At 35.8% G+C, this 17,921-nt stretch overlaps 1 long non-coding RNA gene across 1 annotated transcript; it reads right to left on the bottom strand.

The window, feature by feature from the left end:
• Positions 1 to 33: 33 nt before the first annotated feature.
• LOC136842527 (uncharacterized) lies at positions 34 to 17,147 on the bottom strand. Its single transcript, XR_010854247.1, has 5 exons — positions 16,997 to 17,147; positions 6,981 to 7,125; positions 3,154 to 4,778; positions 702 to 860; positions 34 to 472 (listed from the first exon to the last, which is right to left on the bottom strand). It is a non-coding gene; the product is annotated as an uncharacterized lncRNA (long non-coding RNA).
• Positions 17,148 to 17,921: the final 774 nt, after the last annotated feature.

The following is a 17,921-nucleotide window of genomic DNA, read 5'->3' as shown; positions in this document are numbered from 1 at the left end:
AGTTTGTTACCAAATGAACTTAGAGATAAGCGGGGTAATTATCAATGAAAAATGCTTTAACGGGATAATTATCATGAAAAATGCGTTGACAAGTCATTTTTGTTTTAACGTTTAGCATCCCCCTTCGCAAATTGACGGTACCTTTGGAAATTATGTAATTTCGACCATTTTTTCACCCAACAAAAGATGCTAGTTTCTAAATTTCATTTGCAATTATCAATTCTAAGTTTCACTTTACCCCCTTCATAACTTACAGAAATCTTTTGCTACAACACAGACATCACTTTCCTTACTACTACTATACTCGCCTCTCTTTATTATTTTCCTTTGCTGCTTCATATAATTACCCTCTGTTCACCTTAATTACTGGTTTGCAGTACGTGAGAGATTACATCGTTGATATTTCTCTTAATTTACTCGCCGATCCATCATTCACTTCGTTCATCTTGGTTTTGTGTTCTTTGCTCCTGCCCTGTAAGTGGTGTAAGTATTATATAGATTTTCTTTTTCCTGATTATTTCTGCTGCATACCCTTACTGCAAACAAAAACAGTTCAGTGGAAAACACTTCACTCCCCACACATGTGTAGAATATTTTATTTTCCAGAGAGCATCGTAAGATTTAGACATGAAAATTTTCCATCACATTATTTGCAGTTTTTTGCAACCCATTATTAACAATTTCATCTTATCTTATCTTACCAAGTATTGCACGCTGAACACCTTATCAAGTGTTGCTTGCTAAAACTAAGTGATGTTTAGTTTCCCTTCTCTAAATAATTCCGGCTTCACAAAATCTTCCATGTCCAGAAGTCTCAATTTAAAGGTCAAGAATTACCAATCTCGTAACTTGTAAAAGGCCTGTAACGAAATAAAACTTATGTCAGCTGTAATGTTGAAATCAAAATTACAATGTACTACAATGAAATTAAGATTGACTTTAATCAGTGATAAAAAGTAGTATACAACCAGAGCATATGTAGCTCACCAAGTACTGCATTTTGGAACCTAAGAGTTTTCAAAATCAAAACTTTAATTCTTTAATGGCTATAAATCAATCTTAAAAAAAAAAACAGGAACATATTTTAAATAGCACATTTTAAATTAAACAGAACTGGTATGAAGGATTTGTTCATAAAGCTTTCAAGCAACTGGGAATTAAGACAGATCCATTATCCGAAAATGAAAATTCTGGCTGTCACAACTGATTATTTATAAACGTGACATTTGCTGCTTCGTTATAAAATTTGGATATGCTCATGAATGTTTAAATGTTATTCACCTACATTTTCTGTATACTGTACAGGCATTTCTGGCATGAAGAATGCTGCGTCCAACAATGGGTTTATTCTGCTTTTATTTAGTATTCATTACTTCATTGTGACCAATTTATTAAAGATCTTAAAGACCCAGGAAAACCAATTGTATAAATTTCCTGTAGTACCCAAATGAGTATGGATCCAGCAAATTTCAACATTCACACAAACTTCTTTCATTGTGGAATGACAAACTGTTGGGCTTGAGCTTCAAACTTTGTTGAGCCTGAGGTTTCTACATTTTTTTAAAGGAGTCTTATTGCACTTTAGCAAATCTGGAAATTCACACATTTGTTAGCATATTTTTAACATCAAAAGCTGCTGACCTTACTATAGATAATTCTACTGTGAAAACAGGGGTAAAGCAAAAACTAAAAAAAAAAAAAAAATTTACTTTGCGTGTATGGATCTGAAAAGTAACTACTGTACCTCCAAGTCCTGGTCCAATCATCTTCCCAAGAAATACCTTTGGTTCTTCTATATGATATCGCAAGATATCCTACCCCCGACAGATTTGGAGCCCTCATGATTATTGCATCGCGGAAAACTAAGCCTAATATAGACTGGAGATTTAAATTACCAATAAAGAAAAACTACCACCACTATTTTACTCTTATTCATAGTCAAGCTAAAGCCAGGGTGCAGGACATGGATAGACATGTTCATCAAGGGTAAACTTTGACATGAAATGTCTCAAACATTAGTTAACTCCAGATTTTTTAGTACTAAGGGACAACATTAATATAGATTTTTTAGTACTAAGGGACAACATTGATATAATTTTTAGCTTTCTAGCGAATGTTTTGCGGCTAGCCATAGCCTGGATTTTGGTAATTACATCCAACCCTAAGATGGAAATTGTCGGAAAAGAATTTCAAGTATGATAAACAGTACTATCAAATGAGATCTTTAAATGGTCAAAGAGTAAACGTAAACCAATGACAAACGAAAAATAAGTTACCTAACACACCCTTTACTGCGTTGAAAAAGTTCTTGAACACTACCTGCAATTGTTGACAAGTTGATGTATTGTTTAGACAAGACAGACAAAACAACTGCCGCTCAGTCGTAAAGAACATTTTCTTTGTGACTTTTCATCGCCAATGTTAATTTTACTTAGTGCCATTGCTTCTAAAAGTAACTACTATAGTTTTTTATTCAGATTAAATTATCAGCAAGCATATCCTGCACCAGATTTTAAACTGTTATTCAAGTAACAGGTAAACGAGCAGGCCAAAGAATACCTATTAGAAATAACCTTCCAACATTAACCCCAGAAGGGTAAACCTTCCAACATTAACCCCAGAAGGGTAAACCTTCCAACATTTTCCCCAGAAGGGTAAACTTCAGTTAGATCATTAAAATGATTAAACAGAAAAACTATCAAACTGGTAATGAAGGTTTATAAGGTCAGACATACAAAATATCCTCTATCAAACCTAAGTAAATCCCTTAAGTGAAACCTAAAGCCTGAGCTTTCTATATCTGCCTGAGTGCAAAACAAATGAAAGCTGCACAGGTTTAATGATAGAAAATTGGTCGAGACCATGACCTGGTATCAGAATGGTAACACGCTGACAACCAAAGACGACAGTGATTGACTGGGAAACAAAATCACACCGGTTGTTCTTGCTACACAAACTTTTATGAATGCTAGCCATAAACGAGATCTCTGTAAAGGTCATCTTGAACTAGTGCTTGCGTGAAATTTCAATAATCAATTGACAAAAAACAGGAGATTCCCTTAAGCATAGACAAGACAGAAAAATTGGCAACCATGAGCCAAGTTTGTTAGTTGGAACAACCTCAACCTAAAGCAGTTTATGGTGCGACGCTACCTTGCATTGGCCAGTGCAGATATTTGTTCGAAGTTGATTATTAATGTAGGAGGGACCACCGTGCTTTTTCTTGAAGCTGCCACCGTTAAGTTGTTTCCTGCACTGGGTTTCATCCACTGCTCAGATCTTTCAAGTACGAATGCGATCTCCATGGCCAAGCTGTCATGAGGAAAATTACGAGAGGCATCTTTACTCTCCTGACGAAGTATGCATACACGCCTTCCCGTTCTTCTGAGATTAATCCTGAAAGAGCACCGCGATTTCACTTCCTCTGCCTCTGTGTTGTTTCTTGGAAAAAAAAACAGCACTTGTCACTGGGGATTAGGTTTTTTTTATACATCACTGTCTTGAAGCTTCAAAAAAAAAAAAATAAATAAATAAATTTAATGAAAACCTAAGGTACTGTCAACCAGGTTTTAAGGGGCTCCAAAATACAGATTACCTAACCACAGAGACTTGCAAATTACACACTTGCATGTTAGAGGATTCTTTTAATAAATATGGAATTTACATAACTACAGATACTGGCCTGTCCTCAGTCTTACTACAAACCTATGTTACTAAAAGAACAGCTCAATGAAAAAATCCAGTGTGGGTAGGAAACTGTCCCATTCATGACAAAACAGTTCACAAAAAATTAAATTCATTAGTCTTCAGCAACATTGTTATTTTGTTTTAATCGTCTCATTTAGATTGGTATACTTGATTTTTACACTTTTTATTATTTGATACTCACGTAGCGCTAATTAGACTATCGGGAAAGTACTAATTATAACTCAAGTATAACCTCACTTACTAATATCAGAAATGCGAAAATGACCTTATTACCAGCTCGCGGCAAATAGTACTAAGTCAGTCTTATTATGTCAGGAGAAACCTAATTTCATGCTGCCGGTGATAAACACCGTAGCACAGAGCTTTGATAATGCAGTCTAAAGAATTATAGAATTTTTATCAAGTTTAATTCTTAATCTCACTTTCGGCATAGAACGGACGTTCCCCCTTCAAAAAAATAAAACCTAAAATTTCCTGTATGATCCTTCGGATTCAGGGCAAAAAAATTCAAAACTCTATATCATTCCTAAAAGTGGTCATGTACTTAAATGAAAACAGCTTACACTGCAGCATGGTCGAGAGCAGGGGGAAGTGGTTGAGGGTTTTATCAACCCATTTGTGAATAATGTGATTAAATGTTGGTAAAAATCCAATTAAAACAAAGTATGGATTTCACATAAAGACCAGAATTTCGTCGGCTCAGTTATCCCTTAACTATTTGGAGAATGTATACTTATACAATTAACACTGGAAAACCCGGTTTTTCAGATCCCCTCTCAAAAACCCTACGCACGGCTCTGCATTGCAACATCCTCTAAGAAAAATTAACAAAAAAAAAAATTAGCTACTTATAGATAGCACTAAACTACAAACGTAAATTATAGTAGGAAATAAATTCTGTCCCTCGTCATTCACTCCGTGTCTTCTGAAGATTCCCATTTGAGGACGAGATTTCAGTTCCTTCAAGGTAATTGGAAAATTCGAACTGAATTGCATTACTTTACAAGTTTCTTTGTCATCCTGGGGTGAAAAACCACCCGAGTTCGATATCCTGAAAACTCCTTCCAGCCCTGGGGAGAAAAACAAAGTAAATTACTTAACTAATCAGAGGGCCAGTTAAAAGACATTGCACAATGATTTCATTTAAGTAATATCAGTAACTACTATGTAAAGGATATTCACTCTGCAAAGATTGTAAGGTAATTAAAGAATTTAAAGTCGTTATTGGTTTTTACATCCAAGATCTAGACCACGTTTACATCAACCTAAGATTCAAGAATTCTCTACATTAAAAAAATTTCACCATAATCAAACAAAACCACTTGGAAGGTTTCTCTCAATCAGCCAAGAAGGTATTCAAGGACGTATTTTGCTCTCTAATCTTATTCTGTACTTCAAAGCTTGTCCCTTTTACCTGAATTAAGAATGAATTGCCTTCCAATTTCCAAGATGCGATGAGTTGCTCCATTTACAATTAAGCTTCCTGTAAATTTCGTGGTTTGACAAATACTCGACATCCACAAGTGAAAAATTATGCAAGAAAATCTAAGATCAATTGAAATACAGCCTTGAATAGAACTTCATTAACCTTCCTTCCAGCTTGAATAATCAAAAGTTGTGAAGGATAAAACCACAGTATTCTTAACAAATATCCCCCGATACTGATTTTCATGTTAAGCAGATGTCAATTCATTGACTTACAACGGGGTCGGAGGAACTGCCTTTTAAGCATAGCCTCAAAGACTTTTGTTAGTTGCAGTTGCAGTTATCGCTCACTCCTTTAGGTCCTTCATCCCCTCCGCCAATGCTCTCTCCATCAAAGTGTGGCCTGTGCGCTGATTGGCGTGAGGAGTGCCTTTGGTAGTAACTAAGAGATAATGGCTGCTGTGCTCCAGGAACTTGAACATTGAGAAGATAATGACTGCTAGATTAAAGACGCCTTTTTCAGCTTGAAAAAAATGGCTCCCTAAAAGTTCAATGCAGCTTCTAAAGTGGGATCTACCCTACTCCTATTCAAGAAGGTAGCCTTTTTGTTAGTGTTTGCTTCTTCCAGGTGGAAGAGGACATGCTCTTAGTGAGCCTCTTACCAGTCGAGGCAGTTACTCACTGTACCCTATGGCTATGACATCAACTGGTCTCATGCTAAGCCACTAAGAGGAGATTCGTCCAGTATGCAGGATCATACAGTTAATCATTTTGCTATTGAAGACTTGGTGTCTAAGGGTGCTGAGGTTTACTTCGTTTCTGCCATCAGTAGCTTTTGGTATTTTATTCTTGAACTCTTTGTACAAATAAATCCATATGACCTCACAGTAGTTGGGTGGATTACTTCTCGTCCGCCCACCTAAATAGAAATTCAACCTAATTATATGATACAATGGGCTTCATAGAGAGGAAAAACCTTTCACATAAGCCCTTATCAAATATAAACTCAAAAAAGGGGTTGCCCAAAGTCCCTTCTCTCCTAATTGCTGTTAGTTTTACAAAGAAGAAAGAGGCTAGTAGTAATTCGTTCCCATGATGAGGGTTAAAAGTAAGCAAGTCTGAGCTGTCACCCGGAAAGTTACTTTTTAAATACTATTTTTATTCACCAAGACTAAAGCAATTTCAGAGCACGGGGGAGATTAGACAATGAATTAAGACTAAAAATTATTCACCAGTTTTTATAAAATTTACTTAACTGCTGGTCCTCCTCCAAACTCCGAAATTTTAATGTTTACTAAATGCAGTACAGTATTTGGTTTCTTTTCATGAAGCACTGAGAATATGAAATTATTAATATTACTTAGGACATTTACATGTAATCTTACAGACTAAATTCACACATGTTTTTGCTGCTACACATCACTTTTCTTGCTACTATTATACGAACCCCATTCATTATTTTCCTTCGCTGGTTTATGTAAACCACCATCTTTTCATCTTATGTACTGCCTCACGATTCCATCGTTAATCTTGATCTCATTTTTCTTGCCTATTCTTCATTCACTTTGATCTTCCTTGGTTCTTGCTTTCTTCGCTTCTACCCTGAGCAAAATGTAGAGTCTATCGATTGTCTTTACTGAAAATTTCTACTGCATACCCTACTTCCAACGAACGTTATAACAAAACACTTCACACCACACAACTGCAATTATTAAAAGTTCATAGTAAACATTAGATTCCAATATGAAACTCTCCCTTCACCATGCTTGCATTTTTTATTTATTTTTTTTTTTAGCTAATAACAATTTCGCCTTACCTTAACAAGCGCTACATGCTAAACAACTTACCCAGTGTTGCATGCTGAAACTAAGTGGTTTCTAGTTTCCCTTCTCTAAATATTCGTAATTCTGGCCTCTCACAAAAATTGTGCTGTGCCCTGTAGTCTTATAATTTAAGATGTAAGAATTACCAGTCTCGTAATTTGCTAAAGGTCTGTAATGAAATAAAACTTATGAAAACTGTTGAAAAAATTTCATAATTACAATATAATATGATCAGTTTTAATCAGTGATAAAGTGCGGTATACATCAAGGGCAAATATAACTCGCCAAAATTACATTCCAGAGCATAAGAGTGCCCGAAATGTGTGCTCAAAATTTCACACGAGACGTTGTAAATCTCTATAAAAGCCAGGAAAGAGAATTTTAAATTTTACAGTAAACGAGAGCGGCCCAAAAGATTTGTTTATAAAATTTTATAAACTGCCATTTTACCCATATATGATTAACCAAAATGAATTTTATTCGATTCATAAACCGAAAGTGAAAATTCTGGCTGTCAACATTGAAGTTTTATAAATATGACAGTGCTGTTTTGTTGTAAAATTTGAATATGCTCAAGAATGTTCAAATGTTCACCTACATTCTCTGCATAGAGGCACTTTTTGACACTAATGTTGCATCCAACGATGGGTTTACTGTTTAATATTCATTATTTTACTGTCAGCAGTTTATTATAGGAAAGATTTTAAAAGGCTCACGGACAGCAATGCATCGAATGAGCAGGGATCCAGCCAGTTTCCTCATTTACACAAGACCTGGGCGAGATATTTTTCTGGAAAATTGTTTTGAAGGCCTTTTGTAACACATACCTAGGATTTTACATTTCTAAAGTTTATTAATTTCCAGAGTGTTGACCTTACTGTAGATAGCTTTATTGTGAAAACAGACTCCAAATAAAACCCTTTATAAAAAAAAAATACTTTATGGATCGTAAAACCCCCTACCTTCAGGTACTCGTCAATGCTCCATGAAATCTTTTATTCTTTTATATCTTACATCTGACAGATTTCGGGCCCTTTGTAGAGCCTAGTTTAAAATGCAGATATACAGGGTAGATCACCATTACTAATGTAAAGATTACCCCTACAAGATTTAAACCCTATACTCTTAGTCAAGCCAAGCCAGGGTGCAGGATATAGAAGCCTTCTTCAGGTAAGAGTAAACTTTCAGGGTTCCAACGATAATGCTCATCAAGGCATAGCCTGGAATATTGATAATTACATCCAAACATAAGATGGAAATTGTCAGAAAAGAATATAATAAACATTACTGATTACTGAAATCTTAAGATGGTTTAAGAGTCAAAAGTACACCAGCGGCACGAAAGGAGGTATATTTGTACGTCCTTTACTGGTTCAATAAAAGAATTTAACACAGATCTGTTGCTTGAGACGTAACTCCCTGTTTCCATATCCAATGTTCAAGATCCTATAGCAATTTGCTTTTGCAAGATTAACTTCCTACTTTGCTTGCTTTATTTCAGATTGAAAGTAATTAGCAAAACATACCTAAACCAGAATTTAAGCAGTCAATTATTTAAGAACTGAAAAAAGACAGACCAAAAAATTAGTATTGACAACTGCACAACTAAAACATACTCTAGTCGTGAGAGGGCCGATTTCACAGAATTCAAGTGACATGAGATTCATGGGTTATGCCCAGTCATAACCTTCCAACATTATCCCCAGAAGTGCACACTCCAGAAAGCTCAGTAAAATGACAAAAAAAACTACCATCAAACTAGCAATAAAAGCTTAAGGGTCAGGTGCAAACATATCTTGCATATCTTGCATCAAGTCTTAGGAAATCTAAGTGAAACTTAAAGGCCTGGGCTATACTTCCCTACCTGGATGCAAGACCAGTGAAAACTGCAAAAGTTTTTTGACCTTGGGGTATGTACAGGATACCCTTTCAGCTACCAAGTGATCCAGGCAGTTACAACCCTTTTTGACTAATATACTGTAATCAAAATTGCTAGCGTAGTAAACTTACCTAGTTAGAGCAATCCTTCTGCTGTTACTACAATAGTGTCACAGTTGTTCACAGGATTTACAACGTGGTATTAAAATGGCCTATGGTTAGCTGCGTTGAGATTAACGCAAGAAGACCAAACGAGACCACTGACCATTTCAGACTGATAACACAATGATTTAGGGCAAAGTTTGATTTGGAGGCAAAATCACACTAGATTTTGATTACACAGAAAAACCAAGTGTGCTGGATATAAAAATTATCTCTAAAAGGTCTACTTTGTGTTGGTGCCTGCACAAAGTATAACCTAGCGGAGAAAACAGGAGATTCTTTTTAACATATTGGCTAAGAAAACTGACAACCAGTAGCAAAGCTTAGCAGGCAGTATAAGCTTTCACCCTATAACAGATCAGGGTGCCTGGCTGCCCTTCTTTACACAGTAAAGCGGTTCAAGTCTGAATTCAGTCGAGTTTTTTTCTGGAACTACCACTTTTATTTAAGAAAACTACTACAATGGTGTTCATCCACTTATGTGTTCAGTTATGAATGCAGTCTTCATTGACAAACTACTAACAGGAAAAACAGACGAACACTGCTACTCCTCTGAAGACAGTATAAATCTTCCCATTGCTCTGAGACTAACCTTGGAGAAACACCGCGATTCCATTTCCTCTGCCTGACTAATTAGAAAAAAATCACCATTTGGTCAAAATGAATGTTTTTCATATACCTCACTGTATTCAGGCTTCAGTGAATGTTTTTTTTTTTTTAAATATTCATATACAGTCACCGAATTTCTAATGGGCTCTAACAGATTTTTTAACAACAGACTCAAATTAAACTCTTGCAAGAAAGGTAGTGCATGAAAAGGCAATTTTTATAATTAAGGGGAATATACATTTACGAATCCTGGCATTCTACCAATTTTACCACAGACTTACTTAGAGCAAAATGCAATAAAGCCAGTTTGGAGTAGAAACTGTCCTGGTCATGATAAAAAAATAGTTCACAAATATTCAAATTCATCATTGTCTATCAAAAGAGGTTTTGTTATCGAGTGTTAACTAAAGCACTTCAATCTGTTTGTCTTACTTTATATTCATAAAATCTGACCCCGTAGATGTAACCAATGCACTATATCCTCACCTACTATAGATCCACATATGCAAAAGACCTTATTACGTGGTTTGGCAACCGATTCCAACGAACACGGTCGTAATGTGCTAGGAGAAAACTAATTTCATGTTGCCAGTGACAACACCCTATCACCGCCTTTTGTGACAATCAGCAAACATATTAACCTCAAATATATCAAATAATTATTGTTATATTTAGGGCATAAACACGCATTTGTCAAGTTATTTTCTTCAATACTAATTTAGTTGGGTGACTAGTGTTACAACCATACATTCCTACACTCCAACCCGCCAAAAAAATTTTTGGGGAGAGGGGGGTTACTTCGGTTTTTGATTCAGGACCAAAACTCTGAAACTAGGTGCCAGTTGTGTTAAATGGCGGCTAACATTACATTTGTTAAACAGGTTACGACGCATCGAGGTCGTGTGCACGGGGTTGAGGGGTTGGGCGGCGGGGGAGGCGGTTATTACAAACCTTTCTAGTTGCAAACCCGGTTGAGAAGATGAAAAATTAAACTACTGAGTGAATAAGATTAAGCCAGTTCGAACATATTACTTTCACATAAAAATACAGTGTTTTGGCCATTCAATCTGTATACATCTGTAAAATATTGATAAAGTCAGGGAAAACAGGTTTTTCAAAAGCTCTTAAAAATACCGAGCAACGTCCTGTTAAAATAATTAACAAGCGAAACTCAACATAGTTTGTAAATCATTGAATTAACCACTAGAGTTAAAAAATAATTTTAACTTTTTGCCATTCAGTTCATTGAAAACCATGATAAATCTATTAATGTGAACGTGACATTTGAGGACGAGACTTCTGTTACTCCACAGTAGTTTAAAAATTCATGGTAGTTTGCATTATTTCAGAAGTCTGTCAAGCTGGGATTTCTCTTCACGATGACCTCTGAAAAATAATCAGATTTCGATATCCTGAAGACCCATTCAAGTCCTGGAAAAAAATTCAAATTAAAAACTCAAATTCCAGTGAAAAGGACACGTGGCATAAAGTTTCCATCTAGGAAAAATCATTCATGTAAAGTAATTTTTATATTTTAAGGTATTAAAAAATAAACAAACAAAGTTCAAAAATGAAATGCCCTTACTGATTTTCAAAAGGTTAAGGTCCATCACCCTAATATTCATAAATTCAACATCGAAGTAAATCTGCCATCATTAAACAAAACTATTTAAATTTTCCCTTGACTGGTCGAGAATGTATATTGCTCTCCCTTATTGTACCCAAGTTCCTTCCTATAGGCTATGTAATGAATGAACTGCCCTCCGAGTTCCAAGATTCAAAGACTGGCTCGGTTTACAACTCAGCACCTTGTAAATTACATGGGTTGACAGAATTGTTTTCACATAAACGTATAAGCGTTAATTAAACGAGGCAATGAATAGTCTTTATTGAGAACAATATCTTACCTTCTTGAATTTTGAATTTAAGGTCATGAAGAATGAAGTTACAGTACCATTAAACAATGTGCAATGAAGTTTACTATCAGGGTGTCATGAAAAAATTTTTCACTGACTAACATTTAGCATACTCTAGTTCACGAGCTACCTTCTAATTCCAAAATCAAAGTAACGATGAATAATTTTTACAGATTTTCCAACAAATTTCTAAAAGATGTTATTTACATTACTTTTCTGCACTATACCATAACTACCTCCCCTAAATCTAAGAATACATTTGACTGCTTTTCAATACAAAACGTTTAAATTTCTTTGCAGTAGAATTTGATTATCCTTACTTCAACAGATTCCTGTCAACCATTCGTTTAGCTTCTGGAAACTGAATGCTTCTATTTGCTAACGGCAGTTTACGAGTAAAAATCTGGATTTTAATTTTAAGGTGGCCAACTTGAGAGCCTTGTTCGTATGTGACAAAAAGCTCACCGTAATGTTTTCTGAACCACAGATGCAGGGCTATATCTACAATATTTGTGGTAAACTTTTCAACTAGTGTCATCCAATAATCAATTGCTTTGCATAAACTTTGAATCTCACAGCTTTAAATCTCGTGGCATAATTATAGTCATTATTGGCCTGTTCCTCAAACTTGTAAAAGTGTATGGCATGAAAAACTAATTTCATCTGTGCTGTTTAATCTTCTGACAGTTATAAATAAAAACGAAAAATTTCACCTAAAAAGGATTTTTGTTGCTGGCTTTTATATATTTTAATAATTAGTCAAATACCTCCAAAATGTTGTTAAACATTGAAAAGTCAATAAAAATTTACGTTCAAACTTTAAGGGCCAAAAGTGTGCATTAAAAGGCAAGACCAATCAAGTAAATGTTGGACATTTTCACTTTGACGTTAACGTTCCTTAATTTGCCAACCAAATTTAACTTTTTCACTACAAGAGTGTGCCAGTCATTTCTTCGAAGGAACGTACCTAAGGGTAATTATTACGAAATGCAAGAAAGTATAAATCAGGCTTTCACTTTAGACCTGGAGTTCTTCAGAGGTCAAGCTTGTTGGTCTATGAAACATTTGGTTTGGAAGTTAGGAAAAAACTGGGATAAAACAATGGTTGCATTCAGCAAAGTGATCAGCTCACGGGTGGTTCGGCTTCGGTGGGCAGCGATAATAGCTTAACTGTATAAAGGTATAGTTAGGTGACAAAATTTTTCTTTAAGGGACTAGAAAAGTTGTTCACTGATGAGAGCCATTTCCTGTGTATACTGAAGGCGGAAATTAAACTTAATTCAAGGACCCTTTAAACTTAGACTAACAATTTTGCCATGCAGATCATGCAGATACCTTATTAACGGGGGTATTCTCTGCCAAAAGCGAGGCAGAACCCGCATTCGCAAAATATCTTAAAAAAGACGCGTTAGGATAATTTCTCAAGACGGAAGCGAATCCATTTTCTTTATATATCATAGTCATCAGATTAAACAGTGACCAACATATTAACGCCGATAATGAGCTCTAATTAGCTAAACCTAATTTTCTGACCGAAACAATGACTTACAGGAGAGCGAGCTCCCTAATAACATCTTTACAACCATTTTGATTGTGCATTGCTGCGTAGAAAACTTGTACAACTCTTTAAATTTATGAAGTCACAATTTAAAGTTTTTTGGAATAAAATGGGTGTGTAATACCTACTAACTTCAATTTTCCCGTACTAAGCCAAGCCTCTATAATAGTTCTCCTCTATCAGGTATTGATAGTAGTGTGCTGGCAGCTATACGCCAGATACTCCATTTTAATTTGGTTCGTTGATCTTTTTTTAGATCACGACCCAATTTCATACATAGATAATTCTGTACAGTACATATGAAAATGTTCATCCCTCATTTGCTTAGTTTAGAGCTGTTGTAACCCTGACATAAGTTGACTTTACATTTAGGAAATCAACAGACCGCAAATTCCATCAAGCAGAGGTGTCATACCTTTTTTTTTTTTTTTTTTTTTTCAAGTGACACTAAACGATACATTTGAATTTCTTGGCTATTTTGGTAGCCCCAACTACCATACCAATATGATCGATGTTGGAGGCAGAACTGTCTTTCGAGTTCTAATAAAGGAATTAACACGTTCCTGATGAAAAGTAAATTAGTTACAACACGGAGTGTCTAATGCAACCCTAAATTTAAGCAGTGTTATGCTTATGATACCCCTTTGCCACGGCACTTTAAAAAAATAAAAAATGAATGTGACCATTCTGTTCCTGGATTTCCTCTCACCAAAGTTATCTCTCGAATTCCTAAAAGTATTTCCTTAGTTGGATATAACCTTCCTTATTAACAAAAATGACTCCAGAAACAGTCTAAAACCCATATTTCCAGCCAGACACACATTTCGCTCAAATAAGAATTTGGTCAGTGGCAGTGTAATGAAGTATTTTCTGAAATTGTCACATTACATTTTGATTAACTTTATACCATCTAACCAATAACAGAAGTTTAGTCTGCAGTTTGCAAAAAATTTCTAATAGTTCATAGACTTAATTGACAATTAATACTAAAGGGATACGGCTATTCACGAGTACGCCACAATTTTCCGCACTTAACAGACGAACAGTCTCACCATCTGTCAGCTAACATCCTTGAACGTTACCACTCGTTTATCTGGAAACTAATTCAAACAAATTATTACAGGCAATCTGCATAAAACTGCTAAAGTTTTAATGAGAACCCGATGGTATATTCAAATCAGGATAGTATCACCCATTTGTTTTGCTTTGCACTGGTTGCAGTCGGTTTATTAAGGCTGGATGTCTAGAGTACTGCTTTTGAACAAACAGCCAACGAATTGTGTCAACACCAGAGTATCTACAGGCTGTTTCAGATTCTCGAAGGAAATCTGGGTTTAAGCCCTCAGATATTTAGGCCTAAGAACGTACAAAAGTTTCCATATGATATGAGGCGGACTAAAAACAAAGCATTTCAAGAAAAATACGATACATTTTCATTGTTGAAGATAATGTGGATTTGACAGATATAATACGCCTTATGATTGTTTGAACCAAGTCTCGAACGTCTCTGCATACGAGTGTATGACACCTAAACGGGTCAGGCAAGGCACCCTCTGTGGAGTGTAACCAGATAAGCCTACTAAAACCGTACCTGCAAGGATGTTGCCTAATAGTTCACACAACCAATCAAGCCCCGTGGGGAAGCTAACACCATAAAGAAGCATCTAGCATCAAGGAAAAAGAATCGCTAAGAACATGAGGTAGACTCGCACCTCATTATCATTAAACACCATGCAACGTAACATCTAAGTAACAGGTGACTTACCAATCCTTTTAGTAAGTGTTTCATCGAAGTTGCAAAATCCATTCAAGAGTTTCCCTTTATATTGCTAAAGCATTGAATGAAAATTATAAAGGTTTCTTTGCACTATAACGTAATATCAAAATCTTAAGCTTTTCGACAAATTAACCAAAAGTTAAAAATTTTAATTACTGAGGGCTTTGAAATATAAGAAATGCCAAGAAGGCTGCTATAAGTGGCCGGTGTGATGATAAACAGTACCAAAAACTATTAGAAACCATCATAACCAAAATCTAAAAAAAAATATCCTAACAGTGGCAGTCTTACAGCATAACACTCCCATGCTCAATTTCCCAAACAAAAACGTTTGAATTGCAACCTTACACGACAGCACAGAACGTCCTCCCAGAGAATAAAAATTCCCACTGCAGTTTAAGCCCTATGCAATATAGGATGTAAATTTCAGCTCTGCAACGAACTCAACACATTCAGCCTGCAACAATGCCTTACTCTATTCAGCCGATAAATAAAATAATTTTAAGCTTCAGTAATCCTACAGACTTCAGCCATTAAGCAATACCTTTAGTCTGTTGTTACAGACAATGGAAGTCGCTGAATATTTAATGGTTCCCTTCACTAGCTTCTGAATCTGGATTTTTTAATTTTTATAGAATAGAGGCCCACAGTTGGAGAAGGGAAGGATGTGAAGGATATGGGCTTGAGCGCCTGTTTTCTGCCCTCATTTACGCCATCCGGCAGACCCTTTTCATTGTCAGATACAGTTTATAGCTTCCTAAATCGCTTTGTCACAACTTGATATGTATTTAATGTTATTTTTCCAGTACCTTGGCTCCACTTAACTCGTTTATTATCAACGCTGTACTTGTGTCTAGTGATATTAATATTAAAAGGTAAATCTATACAGCTGAGGTTAGTAGGCTAATTACCATTTTTTATATGTACACAGATTTTGGTAGTATTCTGCTCATTCCAGATATTCAACGAGCTTCAAAAATTAAATCAAACTGTAAACAACATTCCGTTGACCTAGGCCTAGAAATGTGTGAAAAATGGGACTCCTTGAAAAATTACTCATACAAAACCATAGAGAAATAATAAAAACATTTAGCGTTATTGGAGACTGTCCCTTAATCGTCCTTAGTCAAAAGAAAATGCAACAAGCCTATTTCTCTCCGGTTACGTAAATCGTTTTTATACAAAAGGGTTATTTATAAACTTTGCTAAAAGAACGTCAATGTTATTTTCACGCTATTCGTAACAGATGAAGGCGTGGAAGCTTTCGCGGCCGGGGAAGACCATTGTAGATTTTGGCATATTCATGCTAACGCCATTTTAGTTGTTTTTCAGTGTTTTGACACCTCAGATTTGCTTAAGAATAGACAATCTTAAGCTCGCTTGTCCATTTACAGCCACTCAGTATTATACCAAGAACCACTGCCCAGTAAATTCAATAACTGCAGCAGCAATTAAACGACAACAGCATAGCAGAAAGACAATTCAACTATCGGAAAAAACAAAAAAGTTATCGAAATAATTCCCATTCTAAAGTGGTATCAGGAAACCAACTGCTATGCGTAGGAAACCGTCGTCCATCTTATGACCAGAAAATATAAATTCTCTAGACTGTTCAATTTTACTCTGTGCAATAACGAAACTACAACCTGCTATTTGGGGAAAACTTTTGCTCTGTATACTTATTTCTGCAAAGCCCTCATACACTTGGGAAACACCGCCAGCCACTAGCATTAACTTCCCAACAATTCCCCGGAGAATACTGGATAATACATAATTTCAAGTCACCTATATCATTCACCTGTTTAAATTTACGTATGTTGTCAGGGCAAGAAGATAAACCCTTAAACGTAAAAAAAAAAAAAATCTGCAGACATAACGACTGCCCAGAAATTCAAAGCTCTTTTACCATATTCTCCCATTCGACAATGAGCTGTCAAGATCACTGCCCAACATCATTTACCAGTAAGCTAGCATCAGCACAAAGAAATAAATTAGTATAATGGCAGTCTCCAATACTATAAAAAAAAAATCATTGTATAGCTAACACAGAACTTCAAATTAGCGCTTCAAATTTCATACTACTGGCCTTTACACATGGCAGAGTTAAACTTACAATTCCTGAAATACTTAGAACGCTTACCTTTATTCAACTAAAAAGTAACGTATATCCTATGTATTTTTAAACACCAACGCAAATACCACAAAGAAGGACAGGAAAAGCAAAATGGCGAGATTGCAGTCACCGTTGCCCTTCTTCAAAAGCTCACCACCAATCAAGAGATCCTGTTTTAACGAAGAAAGGAAAAACAGCTCCTGATTGGCTAAGAAACAAACAAGGAGTCTTTGAGAAGACAGCATTTCGAATAGCCATTACGTCACTAAAAATAGCAAGGCGACATCTGTTGGTAACGTGATTAACGAAAATGAGAAAATAATATTTTGGTATGCGATTGCTGCATAATATGAATCTTTCGACGAATGAGCGGTTTAATATCTTCATTTTAAAGAAAACTGTAGGAAGCTTTAAATTTTCGTCGGCATGCATTTATTCAGTACTCTGTCCAGTACACTATACAAAGTAATTAATTTTCAGCCCTCTTGGGTCAGATATTCAACCTATTCAGAGAGAGAGAGAGAGAGAGAGAGAGAGAGAGAGAGAGAGAGAGAGAGAGAGAGAGAGAGAGAGAGAGAAGCAAACCTAAAAGTTTTAATAACTATTATTAGGGATAGCCCCCTTAGAGTACTGTATTATTACCTTTTCTTTACCTTCACGCTTTTAAGCAAACGGTAAAAATTATACACGGGAAACAGACTATCATCATGGCTAGATTCAAACTTCTTAAATGCCCAGTCAGAGGGTAATTCTTATACTGATTGAATATATAGAACTGAATATAGAATTTAGGCCAAAGGCTAAGCACTGGGACCTATGAGGTCATTCAGTGCTGAAACGGAAACTGACAGTAAAAGGTGTGAAAGGTGTAACAGGAGGAAAACCTCGCAGTTGCGCTATGTATCAATTGTTAGAAGAGGGTGGAGAGTAAGATGGAAGAAAGAGAATATGA

Source organism: Macrobrachium rosenbergii, chromosome 10 (assembly GCF_040412425.1).
Source record: "Macrobrachium rosenbergii isolate ZJJX-2024 chromosome 10, ASM4041242v1, whole genome shotgun sequence".
Lineage (NCBI taxonomy): Eukaryota > Metazoa > Arthropoda > Malacostraca > Decapoda > Palaemonidae > Macrobrachium > Macrobrachium rosenbergii.
This window is presented reverse-complemented; position numbering and strand designations above follow the sequence as displayed.